Source organism: Haliaeetus albicilla, chromosome 21 (assembly GCF_947461875.1).
Source record: "Haliaeetus albicilla chromosome 21, bHalAlb1.1, whole genome shotgun sequence".
Lineage (NCBI taxonomy): Eukaryota > Metazoa > Chordata > Aves > Accipitriformes > Accipitridae > Haliaeetus > Haliaeetus albicilla.
In genome coordinates, this window is record NC_091503.1 from 17174360 (window position 1) to 17191949 (window position 17590).

The 17590-nt window shown below is 38.9% G+C and overlaps 1 long non-coding RNA gene across 1 annotated transcript in view; it reads left to right on the top strand.

The window, feature by feature from the left end:
• LOC138690314 (uncharacterized) overlaps window positions 1-11624 on the top strand; it is a 35054-nt gene extending 23430 nt beyond the window's left edge. The window contains exon 3 of the long non-coding RNA XR_011329139.1: window positions 8904-11624. This is a non-coding gene — a long non-coding RNA (uncharacterized lncRNA). The remainder of the gene's footprint in view (window positions 1-8903) is intronic.
• The last annotated feature ends 5966 nt before the right edge of the window (window positions 11625-17590 follow it).

Consider the following 17590-nt stretch of genomic DNA (forward strand, 5'->3'; position numbering starts at 1 on the left):
TTTTGTCTGGTCTTTGCCTGCATGAGACACATGAAGGATTCAGATTCTTACTTACATTTGCCAAAACAATGCTAATATCAGGTCAAACACAATTTAAAATAAACTTCACTGAATCTTGGCCTAAACTGGGAAAAAATTGTAAAAACCATCAAGGCTAGCAATACAGCAGATGGCTGCAGTTACTCAGGCACTATAACATCACTGATACGTACTATACTAAGCACAAAGGTTATGGAGCTCCTTGGGCTTCCAAAATTTATTCATGAGACCCACCTATTCTCTTTATTTTCATAGGCCAAACGCTAGCCCTTGGAGACAGGGACCTTCTTTCTTCATACAGACTTTCAGTTCCTAACTCAGTGGAGTCCTACTTCTCAGCTGAATCCTCCACGTTCGTTCGAGAAATCAAAACATTCATATGCAATGGAGCTATAAGGAGGCAAAGAAAGATGGGTTTCCCCGCCTCCTCCAGTCTGGTTTTCTGTTGAGTAGCAACAGAGCACCAACAGATTTGACACCAACACAGAGAAAACAATGCTGCAATTAAGTTCCCTTTAGCTTTATGGCATTGAGAATACTATTTAAAAAAAAAATAAATGGGTGGGGAGTGGGGAAGAAAGTAACAGCCCTTTTTGCCAAGTTTTGTTTTTTCCAAATATTTGCAGTTCTGCCCATCGACAGACATATATGTGCTAGTTTCCTTCCAAGTTAATGTCATGCAGTGCGCTCGGTTTAGGTCAGACTCTAACACAAAAAGAGGAGGTGCTGGGGCCTTTCTAAGAGTGCGTTCATTTGAAAAGGTATTTATTCAGTATATTAAATCAGTTTTCCACTGGGGATGGTTTTGTTCTCAGCATTCTGCTCTCTGAACCGATTTGGAATCAATGCCTGATCTTGCGCCTCTCTTGCAGCTTGCCTTCAGAGTCTTCTCCTTAAGGAAATTATGCATGGAAATTCCTTTTTACGAGCTTTTACTGAAACCACAAGTCTGTATCTGAAATATATACTACTGCAAAATTTTGCCCAAAGCTTTGTCTTGGCTATATAAAGAAATTATAGGTGTGGACCAATTTTTGAATTAGCATGAAAACTGCTTTTATGTGCATATGAGAAAGGCCTTTGAAACATCTTGCCAAAGGCTTTTTTGTCTTCTGGGTGTTATAAGAAAACATGGTTGCCCAAAAGAAAAAACCTGATCATGGTTCCACCTTAATCAGATTCACAATCGTGTCCTAATGCAATTTGTCCTAATCCATTTCTAAGGAAGACAACCATTTATGATTTGGAAAGACGTGTGGGAATAAATGTGGCTATATGGAAATCCCCTGAGTCCTTTATGTACTATATTTTACCAGTTCATAAAAAAACCTAATTACATTTTAGAGAAGAAGGCATTATAGATGCGATGTATATTCTAATACAAAAACCCTCTACCCGGGTGTCCTACAATCAAACTGTGCTCAGTTTGCAGTATCACAGCGCATTTTATATCTCTGTGGCTGGTTTTAGAATAATGATGCCATGCTTAACACATTTTAATACTGATCACACATTTCAGCACATGGCTGAAAATGCTGCTGTGCTTGTTTTGTTTGGTAAAAGAATGCCTTCTGCTTAGTATGGCAGCAAATTGCCCTTGCAGCAAAATAGATAATTACTTGGTGTCCACGGAATAAATTAATTAATACTTGTGCAAATATCTGTACATTCATCCATACACAAAACCCTATATAGTTATTTCATTAAAATTACGTGCTCCAGAGAATGAAAAGGCAGTTCAGTGTGTTCAGGAATCTGCTTAGACACATCTATTCTGCCCCGTGCACATGCATGTCGGGAAGTGAAGGGTGGGATGGGAAAGCGTACAAGAAAACTCTTCTTTAAAAAAAAGACTTAGCTTTATGCACATGAGTTGTCCCATTGGAATTGTGTGAATAAAGTTAACCATAAGTGTTTTGAGGACTGGGGTCCTAAAATAATACAGTAGAGTTCCAAATGTAAATCGGTCGAGGTTTATTTGCACTGAAATTCTTTCATGTGCTATTTCCCTCCATACACACACATTAAAATATTATAAATGTTATTGTTAGGAAAAATTTCGCTATAAACATTACTGACTATAATGAATGGCAAAAAACTGGGGCAGGTCAGCAGTGTAAATAATCAGAGTCTTTCTATTTACCCATTTGTAATAATTAGGAGATCACGTAACTCATGAAATCATAATTATCCAACATTTCATCATTTGTTTTTTCCTTGAAAAGTTTGGGAGGGAATGTTTTCTTTTGCACACTCGCATCTGTGGATGATCATCTGTTCTTTAGCTGGTGAAAACTGAGGTCCTAATTCCAAGCTTATCTTCTGCCCTGTCTTTTTTGTCGGTGGTTGGTTTCATGTACTGGAAAGGTTGCTGCTGATTAAGAAACAGTGGTTTTGCATGCACGCAGTAAAGGAATTTTTTTTGTTTGTTTGCCTGATGAAAAATAGAGCTCCCTTGAAGTCAAAGAATTGTTTTATACAGGACTGCAAGATGGAAAAATTTGGCTCTGTTCCAAACTGGAGCAAAACCTAAAATAGTGGAGTTGCCTCTGAAGGAAAATGCCATTACTTGTTCAAAACACGTTGCTCTTATTTTGTGTAGCTATAATGTTAAATAAGACAAATGGGAAGAAAATAAAGTGAAAGGCTGTCAAAAATTAAAAATGTGTTTGAATCCCCAAATATCGAAGCAATATTTCAGTATGAAATTTTTTTTTTAGATTTTCTGAATAAAAGCAATATTGCAAAGCATTTCAATTTTTATAAATTTGCATATTTCAAAAGCAAAGTTTCCTCAAAGTGTCTTAAAAAAAAAAAAAAGAAAATCAAGTGCTTCTTCATGAGAAAGTTAGAACGTTTTCTCCTTTCTTTTTTAATTATTTACATTTAAACACACAGATGTGCAATATCCCCACTTGTTCTAATGATTCTCTATGTAGTGTACCATACGACTGAAAAATAATTGATTTACCCCTTGAAACCTTGTAGTTACTGTCAGAATAAATTTTGACATTCAGAAAACTTCATGCCTTAGCAGCAGCACTGACAAGCAAAGACTCAGAACAAACTTCAGGGGGGAAAAGGTGCTTTATAAGAACAACTTTACTGGTAGCTTCTAACAAGAAGGACCATGATTAGATGCCTCCTGATGCATAAGCAGAACATGAAGTAATTCATAACAACTGAGCGAAGTTTAGTTTCCAAGAAAATACAAAGTCTCCAACACGTTTACAGTTAAATAGAAAGTGAGACACAATATATTTTTGTTTCGGTGCGCTGCACGAGTACATCTCCAAACTGAAGTCCTAATTAATGTATGAACCAAACATTGCAGCGACTAAAATCATCTCATTTCAAGTTACTATATACACACATACATATACACAAAACGGAACTGTTCTCCTTTGATTTTTGTTGTTATCATTTTGGTTTGTTGTGGGGCTTAGTTTTTTTGCTATGTTGGATCTTGCTTTTATTTGAAAAAGAATTTCTCCCTATGTATTTGGTTTCAATGTTTGGCATATGTTTCTTACACACTTATTGCATCACATGCAGCCCTGGACACCATCACTGCTCTAGACGATTCTGCTGGGCAAACTTTGCAGACAAAAAGGAACTTCTTAATGTTGAAGAATATTAGACCTAGTACAGAATTGATGTGTTCTGAACTGATGGGCAATCAGCATCCAAAAGTGAAAATCTAATCAGGTGTGAAAATAAACATGTACTTACCTTGAGATGTTTTGGAAAGAATGGTTGTCAAAGAATAGCCATTCAACACTTTTTGAAATTTTGCCTTCTTTACACTGGATGTCCAAAAATAAAGGTACCCAAAAATCTTTTTTTTTTTTTTATATATATTTAATTTTAGATTTATTAAATCTGAAAGTTGCAGACATAGTTTTTGCAAGCTCAGCATGTTCAATATGTAACTTTGAGTACCTTTAACAAGACAAGACTGATTTTCGTATTGGGAAGATTAATTTCTCATTGCTGTTGTTGTATAAGTACAGGCCTGTTTTCCTTTGTAATAAATAAAGCTGAAGTCAACACATGTAACCACCGGTATAATACGTGCATGTTGTGAAACTTGCCCTGACGCAAATCTGTTTAATGGTTTTCCACTGAAAATTCAACATCTGCCAACACCACACAAATCTTGATAACTGATGTCATCATGAACCCATTAAGCCTTGGTTTTTAACATGCTAGGAAAACAAAGGGTTTATGGAAGACTGCTAACAGAGGGCTAAATCCTGGAGCCCTTATTCAACAGTAGGAATTGTTCCTTAAGTAAGGTGTGAGTAAGAACATCTTAAGCCTGACAGAATGTAAGCAAGCTCTTGTTCCACATTAAATTTAATTAGCCAAGTCATTCATGAAAATGACACCATAAGATATGAAACCTGTCACTGCAAATCACCTTTCGTCACTGAGGCTGATTTGGGAATGCATGTCCTGCCACACCAGCTACTGGCTTTGATGTGTCACAGCTGTGATACTGCAGAAAGGAAAAGCCATTTAAATAGAGGGGGAGCTCTGGAGGAGTCAGGCATTTCCCCCTAAGGATCTGAAACTTCTCAGCAGAGGCCATCCAGAGATACATATTGAATGAAAAGGTCCTCATCCTAAAATCTCGTAACATGCCTGCAGGATCCCTGTAGCTGTAGCTAGGGGAAAAGCTGTGCAGCGTTGAAACAGTAAGGAGCATCCATCCAGATAAAGGAGGAATCCCATGTTATCTCTAACATCCATACACCTGCAAAACTGATAATGCCTATCCAGCAGTTCGTTTCCTGGGCACAGAGGTGGTTAATCAAAGTTACAGCATAAGACCTGTGGGGGAGGGAAAGTCATTTAATTAATGTGCCAGATATCCTTGCCAAAGCTTTTTGCCAAGATTAGGTTCAGATTGTAAAGAAATCTCCAAGAGAAGGATAATTCTCAACACCTGCGGGCACTTTTATTAGCTGCTTGCACAGAATAGAAAACCTTATGTTAAAGTATTTGTCTCTGCTCTACCAAACTGACCTCACATGCTTTTATCTGGCCATAACCATAAGCAGATTTTGAAGCAGGCTGCAGAAGAGATTGTTAATGGGCAAGTGCTCTGTGGCAAATCCACTTGAATAAAGTAACCTGTGGATGGAAGCAATCATATAAACCTGTTCAAAAGGGACGCCGTCAAAATTCACTGTCAAGGGTAGATTCAGGTGCGTAGAGGAGGAAGAAAGTGCGAGAGATCACTAGGATCTTTAACACACCCAGAAGAGGCATCCACCTAACACAGCATTATACTGGATCCAGGTCCAGGCCACCAGGGCAGAACCTTGGCTTTGTTAAGGGGAACAGCAAAATTCCCTGTGAATCTCTCATTTTTTTTCCCCTGAAAAAACCTCAGCCGTCTTTTTGCATTTTTCTTTGGTTGGTTGCTTGTTGTTTTTTGGGTTTTTTGTGGTTTTTTTTTCCAGAGGCAGTTGATTCTACAACACTCTGCAGAGCAAGGTTCAAAAGTTGAATGTGTAGCCACAATGCTTTTAAGAAAACAAAACCTCAGTAAACACCTGATGCGTTTAGAAACAGATTACAATAAATCTAGGGAATTATTATGTTTTGGTACTGCATAATGTAACTCCTCATTAAAAGAAATTAAAGTGAATTTAAGGTTTGTTTATCTGTATTTTGTTGTGAAATAATTTGTTTGCATCTGAAATGAACAGTTACAACTGCCTAGTGGAGACTTGTGGAATTGTTACTCACCCTTGACCCAACAGTATGCACTTTCAGCACATATAAACACATAGACACATGGATAGACATGTGCAACCCAATTTCTGCAACCATTTGTGGCAGTGAAACACAAATTCTCAAATGTTCATCATTCCATGCACTTTCAACAGTCTCTCTTTAATCTGTTTTATCCATTTAAGTAATATTTTTCTGGCGTTCAGAAAACTCCTACCTTTTTTCTAGCTACAACAAAAGCAAAAGGGCTCTGATTTCCATTCTTCTAGTCCTAATGAAATAAAAATACTACTAATTATAAAAAATATCAACATCTGTGACTTTGGAAAATATAGTAGAAATCTTTAGATTTTTTCAAGAAATAGTCTTGAAACATTGCCCTGAGTTTTGGTAATGTTACTGTTCTGGTTGCATTTTCTTGTTCCTGTCTCAGCTGCACCAGAATCCTTTTAAATAAAATGTTAATGACAACTCACAGCTCGGTAATTTCAGGTTGGATTCTTCCCTCTTCACTGATGCTAACTAGTACCTTACTCTGCAAGAACCTAAGTCACCTAAATGAGCGATGATGATAATGAATAAATGACCAGGAACATCAGGAGAGCTGCAATGAATCTAAACCTTAAGTCATCTGTCCTTCCATTTTTTCCCTGTAAACATCACAAAAACAGTGAATCACCCTAAATATTGATTACCCTTTGCATCAGGTAGGGTGATTTATGGCGCTTACCACCTACTGTGCTGGCAATGTTGCATGCTATAAAGTGCTGCATGAGGTAAGGAAAGCAGAGCTGTGATAGAGCCCTGCCACTTGCAGTCATTTGCAGAGGAAATGCAGAATCAGATACTGACTATCATGATCCTAAAATTCGGGAGGCAAGGCCCTCCCACAGCCTCTGAGAATATTGCAGCTGATCTAATAGCTCACACAGCAAAGCAACTCCTAAGCAAATACATCAGTTCAGAGCTGACGTCGCTTCTTAACTTTCAGAAATCTGAATATAGTCTTAATTAAAACTAAGTTTGCACACATTATACACTATAAATCTGTAACTATGATTAGCTTTTACAAAGCAGATCATGAAAAAAAAGCAAATGTATTAGGATATTCCTAAAGGTATTCATTCATGCTTGTCCAGGAAGGTAAAATTGCTGTTAGAGCTTTTACACTATACTTCCTAACTTTCCAAGTCACAAGCAAAAGAGCAACCCAGCGCTTCTGTTCATTGGCTCTCTCCACACTCCAAATTCAAGGGGATGGCCTTCTCCTGCCATTACGTTACAACTTACAATGATTTTAAACCTATCTCTAGGAATTTACTTTGAAAACAATTCTGAGTATATCTATTGAACAGCCATCTTTTAAAAGACTGAACTTAATATTTAAGACACCATTTTTGGTACAATAAAGACCAAAGGCAGCTGTGCAGATATCCTCATTAGCATTGCTGATACAGGTTTATCTGGATAAAACCTAACTACTCAACTTGCTACGAACAATGGAATAAGAAATGAGGCAGACTTCTGTAAAACGTAACACACTTCTGTGTTCTGTGGAATTTGCTCATGCCCCAGCCCTACAGAGTACATACATCTGAGTTTTACACCTGACTAGTTCCACCAGTTGAAAAAGGGTTACTCATGCGTATCATGTTAAATGTGAAAATAAGTGCCTGCAGGATCATAAGGAGCAACACAGGCACTGAAAAGACAGCATAATCTTGATGGGCAAATAGCAAACATGTTCCTCCATGAAAAAAAAAAGTGAGCCTGACATAATAGTTTCATCAATGCAAATTTGGCAAACGCAGCACCATGGAGGCTGGCTGTAATTTTTCCACTATAAGTCTGACCTGTAACTCATTAACCTAACAGTAAAACAGTATTCACCTCATTTTTAGTTCTTCGAAGCACTCAAAGGAAAAAGAAACTGGAATGAGTTTTTATTCCCCTCCCCTGGAAAAGGGACAAGACATGCCATATTTGTAAAATTTCATAAACACTAGAAAAAGACTATAAAAGAATCTATGACTGATCTATTGAATGTATTCATACAGCAGTCCGAATGGCTTTCGTGATTTTTTTTGTCCACATTAATGCCATTAGACTGTAACTTTTCTTTGATATTGCATTGTTCTCACATAAAAATAAACAAACCCTCCTGTAACACCAAAATTGCAAAGGTTCAAGACCAATGATAAAAGGGCTGCTTCTTTATTTCCCTGGGTACTTGCCACCTGCCCCATGGCTAACACTGTATTCCGTAACACTTCTGGGTATTTCTGCAAACCCCACAATGCCTCCAAAATGACTTCTAAATCTCTTCCTAGAACTTGAGTTCCTGAATGACTGTTAGTTTAGGAAGTATTCATGGGAGCTGTTTCACCAAATACTAACATTGCTTTCCCTTTCATGGGATTGCGCAGAATTTAAGACAACCTAAAACTGAGCCCACGGTTGTTGTTTTTGCATGGGTTTATCAGAGTCTAACTGAAAACAGGTCCATAAATAAAACATCAGGCCATTTTTTTTTCCTGTTATCCTCACTAGGATAAGATTAGATCACACAAAGGTCATAGTGTGTGAAAAATTGCGAAGCATTAAATTAGACCCCTTTAATGGGAATAAAACCAGTACTTCCCAAATTCCTTCAGGAAACTCAGATGGGTAGCTCACTTGGACATTTCCAAGCAACTGGCTGAAGAACTTCACTCCAGCTTCCCCAGACAAGTATAAGCTGTCATTGTTGAAGAATTTTAGAGTGATTTCCTTCCTTTAGTTTTTGTATAAACCTCCTAACTAAAGCACTGCAACTTCTAGATAAAGGAGCATAGGTCCTTGCGACCACAGAAACAAAAGATTATTTTTACTTTCTTTGATAAAAGGTAGTCTTTCCTACCTTTAATCCCCCTATCTCATTATTTACTTTTTTTTTTTTAAGGTCACTGAATTTCCAGGTTGCCCCTTGACAGTAGCAAAAGTCACCCATAAGTTACCAACGCACACAGACTAACCAACCCATCACCTTTCCCCTGCTCTGCAAATTGTCTAGTTAATACATCACCACTAAACTCGGAGATTCCTAGCCTCTACTTTGGTGTTTTCTGTTTCTGTTTCAGACCAGAGAAGACCCTGTCTGCCTTAAAGCCTGCCTGCTTTCTTCCAGCCTCATTAGCTGATGTAAAGAACGAAGATACGACTTCCTACACTCCTGGGCAGTACTCTGCCTGTCATCTTGGAGATCGGAAAGACTGCAGAGTTTTCTGGGAAGAATCTTTCTTTTGTTTTTATGTCTGTGCTCCAAGCCCTGTAATTAATGCTGCACAAGCACAGATATGCATAACTCTTACAAGTGACTATTTTTCAGTATCGATGCCAAAAATGCAACCTATTGGGATTTTTGTTTTTAAGCCGCATAGCAGAGGCTGATCAGCACTGTGTCTGCAGTCTGGAGGCAAACGCCTGCGCTTATACAGGCAAATTACAGGTCTGGATGAACAGCGAGAACAAGCTCTTCATTCCTGCAGGATTTTCTTTACTGCCAGGGCTGGTTCTATAAAATATGACCTTCAAATGGAGGGGAGGCCTAATCCCATTCTGAGTTACGCGTGCCTAATTTCAAAGCTTTATGCTTGGGCGCTATCCACATTGAGACAGATACCGCGTGTTGTTCACTCTTCCTCCTCTTCACACGCTTTTATCGCTGAGATGCAGTTCTACGAAACTGCTTTAGAAAGCAGTAGTTTGAGAGACTGCATCCCCGTTTCCTCCAGTAAAGCGTAGCTGTACGGACATTACAAACAGTATCATTTCTTTTTGTCTTTCCTCTTCTTGGAAACGTTGGTTTCTAATGGGTTAAAAATCTGCTGTTAAGCACTGGCCATTTTAAGGTGTATTCTTCTCCCCTGCTGATTTGCCCTCTGACCTTCTGGGGGCCAGGGCGGCTGCAGACTTCATTTTTACTCTATTTCCTGGTCTCTCTCCTGGCTGTGCGCTCAATGTTTCCACAGCAGATTAATGACAGCTAATAATATCTGATATATCTGGACATTGCCACATAATGAGTTGCAGTCCCACTGGGTGCCCAAAGTGTCACTACTAACAAATTCACCAGAGCTGCACATAATTAGCATGTAAAGGGAGTGATCATGCAGTAAATCTGGAGGGGAAGATGGATAGCCCATGAGAAAAAAAATGTAAGGAAAAAATACTGTTCTTAACACTCATTGGTAAATGTATGTTTCTCGCCATGAATATTTTCTTGATAACAAACTGTGGACAGGTTACCTTTACAGTAACATTATTCCTTCCACGGCTGATAGGCAGAATTTCATTATGCCACTGCTAATGTTACAATATTTCTGCAAAATGTCACCATATGTAAATTAGAAGAGGTTAGGGTTTCTGTCTTAGTTTTCTTTCAAGATGCACTGTCCCTTTCTGCTATGGCCTAATTCCCCCTTCTACTAGTTTACAGACATGCTAACATTGACCCAACCTCGCAAAATACAGTCTGCGCTGGAGGATCTTCCTTCTCCACTAGCTAAATCGGAATGAAGAAACTCAACACGTGACAGAGGGAGCAAAGACTCAAGAGTAGAAAGTCGCTTACTTGATGAGGTTTTATCCAGAGTACCATCTTTCCTGACACATCAGAAAACACCAAATAAAGCAAAATGGGGTGCACGGACAATGTGAGTTACCCGACCTGATCTGAACACAGGTCTCTACCCTGCGACCACCCGGCTGCCCATCACACACTACGTGCTGCCTGCAGTCTGGATCTGTGCAGGCAAAGAGGCTTTCCCAGGAGAAGGAGGTTGACAAGGAGCAGATGGATTGTCCTGTTTGGCTGTATTCACCCTGAAGAGCCCTGAACTGGGCAGCTCTGCTCTATTTTAAGTCATTCATTCCTCCTCATTAGAAACCATTGCTCACCAATGCTAAAGACTTCATTTTGGTTGGAGGCTGTGTCATTTACAGGCTTTTTGCTTCTTTGACATCTGGGTGGAAACACTTGCATTTACATGACTCCCAGCTCTGAGGTTTATTTGGGCAATTGGCCAAAACGTGGTTAATTCAAAGTGTAAGGTTTTTTTAAAAATTATTATTATTATTATTATTATTATTATTATTTTGCTGAACAGAGAGGCCTTTGGCCCTGAAGGCTTCAGCCTTTAAATTGTTCTTGTTCATAAGGCGCTTCTTCTGCCCTTTGAGGGGGGAAAAATGTTAACAAGGAAGCCTCACTTCCAAAACCAAACCCAAATCCCCCCCAAACAAACAAAAAGTTCTGTACATAACACATACATTTTTCCATGATAAATAATTATTTAGAGATGTGAAAAATTCATAAGGGCTTAGTCTAACCTCTGTAGCCGCCTTCTGCAGAGCAAGAGCTCAGCCAGGAGAGCCTTGTGATCCTCAGGCTGAGCAAGCATGAGCTGACTCAGAACCAATTTTATATCAAAGGCAGAAATTGCACAGAGCTCGGGTACCAGCCCCTGTTTGTGATGCTGATGAGCACTATCAATAAACCTCAGCACTTTTAAGAGTGTGAACTGCTACTCAGCAGTGCAGGGAAACACCCTGGAAATAGCAGCTGCTCCTGTCCACTATCGCATTCCTCTTCCTGCCATCAGCCAAGTGCTCATGAGCCCCTCGGATCAGCTCGGAAGCTCTGAAAATTTCTGTATTCACAACTCATACTGAATTTCATGCTGGCTCGTGTTCTCTTGGAAACTCACCTTTTGGATTCACGCGACTTTAGCTTTTATCCTTTTTTTTAAAAAGAAAGTTTCCACACTAGATGTCGAACAGAAAAATATAAACCCTAGAGGCTTAAAAACAGCACAGTTAATTAAGAAGTGAGTATTTCTTTTAAAAATCCCACAAGTTTTGCACCTTAGAAAGGGCAATCCTACTGGTTTTCAGGAAAAAAAAGAAAAAAAGAAAAATTAAAAATCTTTAAACTCTTCCTGACAAATAACAACTTTAATTTTGAATCCCTTGTTCTACTGCTTCTCTGCAATCCATATGGTAACTGTCAGCACAATTATTCATTTCAAGATTCACCTTTTCACATCATTTCCTTGTATATAAAAAGACCTAAATGAAAAAAAACCCAAAACAACCAAAACCCAACAAGAAGGCTTATATTGTTTATCTTGTTTTTAATGAAAGAACGAAGCTCACAGACTATCCAGCTCCCACAAGGGCCTTTTTTTATGCCATCTTAATGATAATTAACTGACAGTGATTGATGGCTAGTACTGAGGTAATAGAAGATACAACTGCACCATTCTATCCAATTCAATTCTCTATTTTTTTGTGAGTCCTTGTTTATTTCTGAGTAACATCAAATGAATTATTTGTCCAATTTGAATTTCACATTTAAAGTTCATCGGAAACACATTTGCCCAATTGTTCTGTCACCTTGCTGACTGGGACTTCATATCCTCAAATTTCATTCTGTGTCAAGTTTAGGGAAAGCAACTACTTTGGCATTAGAAATAAAAGAAAACACTCACATACATTTCCATATCTTTTGTAGGTAAAGTATTTCTACTGGAAAATGGGCCCTGGTGCACTGAGGCCATACAGAATTTTTTAATATGTCCATGTGGAATTTTGTTGAAGGGAACATGAGTCTTTTTTAGCTTAATTTCAAAATATTGTTGTTAGCATTGTAGACAGCTCTAGGGATATTTTTTATATGCACTGAACTGTTTTACTACAAAATCACCTTTGCTGAAAAACTCCCAGAGTCTCACATCCAACTTTGGTCTTGCTGAATCTCTCAGCATCTCATACATTGTCTAGAATGACTACATGAAATGACTACATTTTATGCTTTATTCTTCAAATCTACTGTTTTAAATAATTGTTGCCATTATGCTGGTTGTGTCAGCCTTAAAATTTTGTATATACATCAACTGTTTTAAAAGCTTTTTGAAGAGGTCTATTGCTTTACCAGGAAAATGGTCCAATTTGAAATGTGTATGTTACACAGAAGGCCTCATGTTTCAAATTTCTTCATCTGACAGGTGAATTCTCTCTAGTATTTTATCACTTGTTACATTTAAATGATATTATTTTAACTGCTTTTCTGAGAGACTCTTTCTTTCTTTTATTGGTTGAAAGAAAAATAAGTTCTTTTTAGACATGCAGCGTTCCCTTAACAGCTTCACTGCCCTTTTAGTGTGTCATTACATATAACAAAATGTACACACAATGCATCCCTTGGGAGCTGAAGCTTATCACGGTGCAGTACTTTCAAAGTGAATGTTTTATACCATTTGACACCCTGAGGACATGTGAGGTGACACCACTAATCTCTCAGGAGAGACATCACTGATTTCTTACAGATCTCACTGATGAAGAAATTAGTCAATAATTATATTTTGTAAATTCTAGCAGCCTTTTCTTTGTTTCCCGTCCCCCCATAAGATGGAGGTTGTGGTAAAACTGCATCTGACCGGGCCTCAAGGCATGTTCAGGTTTTGCCTACCTTTATGCCTTCCTTGATGAGAGTAACAAATCAAGTTTAAGCATCCCATACTGAAGGATCCTTCACCAAGTCAGACACTGCTAAGCCCCGACTACTAGGTAAGACTTCCATGGAGGTCTATCAACAAGTCTCAATCATCCGTACCGGTTATTGCTCGGGGACAAGGGACATCTCTTTCCACCCAGGGGCTGCCTGCTGTCACTGAAGCATCCTTTTCCAATACAATCAGTGATCATTTGACACACGGGGGACTTCCAGGATTATGGCCAATAAACCTTCCCCACTATGAGAAGAACAACTAGTGGCCATGAATCATGCATTTGCGAGCACTAGAGGAGATGGACAATACATAAATACCTCCTTACTCAAATGATTTTTGAGGAATGCCTTCCTTAAGAATAGGCTGGGAAACGTTGGTCTGTGCACAAGAGAACATACCCCTGCCTCATGCAGAAATGACACGGTCCCACAGACAACTACAAATGGAAAAAAAATTGCAAGAAAACGGAAGGTGATTTTTTTTTTTTGCTTCAACTGAAGGAACAAAGTAGCAACAACAAATGATTTTGTGTCAAAAGAGGCCTTCCAAGTGACCTGAAATTAAACATTTCCTTCTCACATACTGCGAGCAAAGCAAAGGACACGATGCACTGAAGTTGCAACAGAGGAACTGGGATAGGCATTTTTACCTCTCGCCCTACTGACTGGCACCTCGTTGCAATCCTATCTTCCTGCTGAATGAAGTTGAACCGAATGCCCCCTGCCCTCCTCAGGAAAGGATCCTGGCCATCGGGTAATTGTGTATTTCCGTCTCTGTGTACGAGGTCAGGGGAAGGGAGAGCATTCTTCTTAATTTCTCTGATGGAAGCACTGCCATGCGTTGCCACGGAGAGCATGGCAGCCACCCAGCTGGAGTCCTGCCTTGCCACTGGGCCAAACTCAACTTTTTTACAGCATGAGAAACAGCACTAACAAGAGAGGCTGCGGGACTCCACACCACCTCCCCCAGTTTAAAATATTACAGCAATTCTGACATTCTCTGGGCAAATAGGTAACTTACTTAAATTCAAAACCCATCAGGTAAATATAAGAGAGGAACTGGGCTCTTCCAAGTTCTAACCTCTGTGATGCTGGAAAAGTCGAGAGGCTAGAGCAGCTTCATCCTCTGCATTACAAAAGTTTAGTCGCAATTTCTTTCATCAGAGAAAATTACTCATGAACATGTGTTACTCATGCATGTAACGCTTATCAGTGCTTTTCAGCAGGCTTACTTCTAATTTTATGTACACCCACCTATCATATCTGTATAAGTAACATCAGGAACATATAGTAATGAAAACAATCATCTGATTATAAATCATCTGGTATCTGAAACAACTTTAGGTATCTTCATGACAAGCAGGAATTACACGTTGCATCGAGGACTTACTGAGATAATGATACTTTTATATTCTATGGTGCTTGCTATGTGCAAAATAATGCCTGAGATCATTTAAGATCTAATGCCACAGCATAAAAGACATCCTTAATTTTATGCTGGTGGCCCACTATAAAACAAAATAACAGCTAAACCAATCTTCTGGGTCCCCTGTGTCGAGCTATTGCTTGCTCTCAGCAAGGCACGGGTACAGATTTGTGAACTTCTCCTGCTGATGAAACCACCTTTGTGTTTTGATACTTTTACTGCTTCTAGTAGAGTCAGCTGCCAAAGTGCTTCTTAGCTGGAGACTGGATTTACAAAAGACTTGGATCAAAATGGCTTCAGTGGGTTTCAGGACAGAATCTAATTTACCTATACGAGTAGTCATTCTGCTGCAAAACCTAGAGAGACCATCCTCTACCGCAGAATCCCGGCTGCTCTCTTTACTGTCTAAATCAAGCTTTCATTTTTCAAATCAACTCTTAGGTCCACGGAGCGAGGAAAGATGAAGGAGAAGGGACTAAATCTCATTGTGTCTTGTATGTTGTTAATTTAGAGGAATACATTTGAAAGTACAAGCAGGCACCAAAAACTACACTGGAAGGAAGGGCATCCGCATGCACTGAAGAATGATGTGAAAGGATAGCAGTAAGTTATATATTCCAGTCCCTAGTTTTAGACTTCCACGTCTGAAGATTTGGACCAGGCCTGTTCTCCTAGTTCCTATTGCATGTGCCTGCCTGCCACGCCAGCAATTGAAATCCGACCTGCCAGCTACAGCTAACCTGGAGGAGACCAAGAACTCTGTTGTGATGCCAGTTTGATTTGAGGAGCTGAGATTTAACAGATAAGAAGTGGAAGAGACGTTCCTCCAACTACTTTTACTTTGAGACAAACCAGAAAAATGAAGAACACCCAAACCTTGTGTCACTTTCTCTGGGAAGTTTATTTTCACAACACAGGTATTTAGCGAAAACCATTTCATCCTCTTCAAATTTTTGATACGCCTGGAAGAGAGCTCTCCTATTTGAAGCAGGATGCTCGCAGGATTGTACAAATGTCTGCTCCAATTAATGGGAACAAAGTTTATTTCTGGAGAAAGACCTACCTCCCTTTGCCCCACTGAATTTCAGGCGAGGTTTTCTAATGCAGTTTGAAGGTTGTTATCAGGCAAGCAACCAGCCTCTTTCCAGAGTGGAGAAATTAACTGATTAAAAGCCCTGCTAGTGTCATGATTCTGCATACCCAATTCTATTCTTGCTGGGCATACTGCTTGCCAAAATAGTGTCTAGTTAGGTCCAGATGTTCAGGCTTCCCTGTCCTTACACCCATTTGTACAGGCACCCATTAATTTTGAGACAATGTTACTTTGCCAACCCCTTATATAGGGGAATTGGAAAAATGGAAAACAGCCCCTACTAAAGTTGGTGATTCGTCTAAACAAGTTTTGTTTCAGTAAAGCAAAATTTGTACCAGTTTGCATCCCAATTACCTCAGACAAATCTGCCATGATTTGTAATTACATTATTATTTTAAATTAATCCATCCGTGAATTACAGTTGTCTTTTGTTTATTCACTTGTTTAGACTGGTCTAAAAATACGAGCAAAGCTTTCAGCCATTTATAATAAAAGCAAAATGACTAAAAAGACCTACTTTTTTTTTTAGTTTGCATTAATGAGTTCATCCCAAAATATATATGCAATAATATAGGAAATTAAGTTATAAATGTAGGGATGTGCTCCGAGTCACCATGAAAATCTGCATGCAAATGCATAATAATCACAAATCTACATTATTACAATATTAAAAAATACCTACAATTAAATTATCATGTGGAAATAATCATAATGTTATTGGAAACTCAATTATTGTGGCAACCCTTGTTGGGGAATTAGCAGGCTATGGCAAAGGCAAGTCAGACCTGAATTCATCAAATATATATTATCACAATATTACATGTTCACTTCGATTCCATGCAAAGACAAACATCCTCACTCACTAGTATCTGCTCAATGCATTTGTATTATTCATGAACAACTCTGTGATCTATTATACATACAAAACTGATTGTACGCTGCTTGCCGGAGGCTACAATGCAGAGACACAGAATTAATTTTATTATATACACATGCATGATAATTGTGTAGAATTCGGTCAAATATCAAACTCTGCTCCTGTGCTCCATTATTTTACTTTCCAAAAAGAGGTCTAAGGTCAGCAGCAATTTCTCTTTGGCGACAGTGAAACTCTTTGTCATTTAGAGTAGAAAGTTCCTGGGTACTAATGAGCCTGGAGCTGTGATGAATGGTCACACATTCCCTTTCCTTTCCAACCCCCACTCATCAAAGGGAAAATGTAACTTTTATTGAGATTCTCAAGAATTCCTTGCCTCTTATGCACACAGAAGTCACTTTGGGCTGTGGACTGAGGCTTAATTTGTCAGAGATGGAGGCAACTTTTTTGTTTGTTTTGAAGACTTGGCTAATAATTGTGTGAGAGGATGATCAATACAATTAAGGAAACTTGTTTGCAGCTGTACTTTTATTCCTGTAGGAACTGCTGTTATTTTCAAGATGTTTAAGTAAACCCTCCAGAAGTGTTTTCACAGAGCCATCTTCCCTGCTACAAGTTTTCATCAAAAACAGACAACTACCTCCCCCTTTCTTCAATAGCAGAACAGACTGATAGGAAGGCCTTTTTCCTCTTCTCTCAAATCTCCCAAACGTTTTGCCAGAAAGACAAAGATTAGAACCATCCAAGACATTTGTAATTGTTTGAAGACACAGGGAGATGGAAACACATGACACTTGAGAAGGGACCTGAACAAGGTGCACCACCTCAAAGTCCTGGTCTGGATTCAAATGTCGTTGAAAG